This window comes from Arachis ipaensis, chromosome B03 (genome assembly GCF_000816755.2).
Source record: "Arachis ipaensis cultivar K30076 chromosome B03, Araip1.1, whole genome shotgun sequence".
Taxonomy (NCBI): Eukaryota; Viridiplantae; Streptophyta; class Magnoliopsida; order Fabales; family Fabaceae; genus Arachis; species Arachis ipaensis.
In genome coordinates, this window is record NC_029787.2 from 86,083,939 (window position 1) to 86,085,005 (window position 1,067).

Sequence of the window (1,067 nt, forward strand, 5' to 3'; positions counted from 1 at the left end):
TAATATTACTAGAATAATAATTATTTTATTAATGCTCGTTAAAAAGGAGCTCATTCATGGCATATGCTAGTCCATCACAACCTTCAGCTCTTCCTAATATAAGCTGGTTGAAGTTGCACATCATAGGACTAGACTGTAATTTTATCTCTCACTTTATGGGTGAAAGAAAGGACAAGTTGCAGCTTCACCATGCTCTTCAGACAAAATGTTCCACATACAAAATTTTCACTTTCATCTTATCCTTCTATATATTTTATTATAAATTTTAATGGTCGAAATGATGGAAACAAAAATATTCCAATAAAACACGGTGGTATGTGTGAACCGCTTCCTATATTATATATGATCATATAAAAAATTTGAATGAACATTTAAATTATCTCCAAAAAATTCTAAATTAGACGCTCCCTCTAACTTCAAAGAAATTAAGAAACTTTTTTATGTGATCTCAGAATTAAAATTTATATACTTAGGGAGGATGTTTAACCCTTAAATTATTTTTGTAAAACCCTAAATACCAAAGCTCACGCTTCCGGCTGTGCGACTCTGATAGCTCGGGCATTACGACAACACTTATATGTTTAATACTAAAATATGAGCCTGTTTAAAACTTTAAACCGTAATACCGCTCCCAAAAAGAATACTTTCGTTCGATAACGTACATTCACAGAATACCATACAACTTACAAAAGTTCATAGAGAGTACATCCATATATATACACATATATAAATAAATAATATTACAAGCATTAGACAATACAATTCCTATCCCTCTTACAGAATATCTCAAGATAAAGGCGAGGGTACAAATAATAGTCTAAAGCAATACAGAACATTTCAACAACAACTAAATAAACTCTTCGTGACTTCTGCGCTTATATCCTGAAAGGGGAAAAATGTAGGGGGGTGAGAACATCATCCTCGAAAGGGTTCTCAGTAGAGGGTTTTTGGGAATTACTGTAATAGGATACATGAAGATAACCCGTACCAGTGATTAATAACCGTCTTATGCCTCTTTTAAAAAACTACAGTTTACAATGGAAGTAAAGTCGGAAATCTTTTTCTGA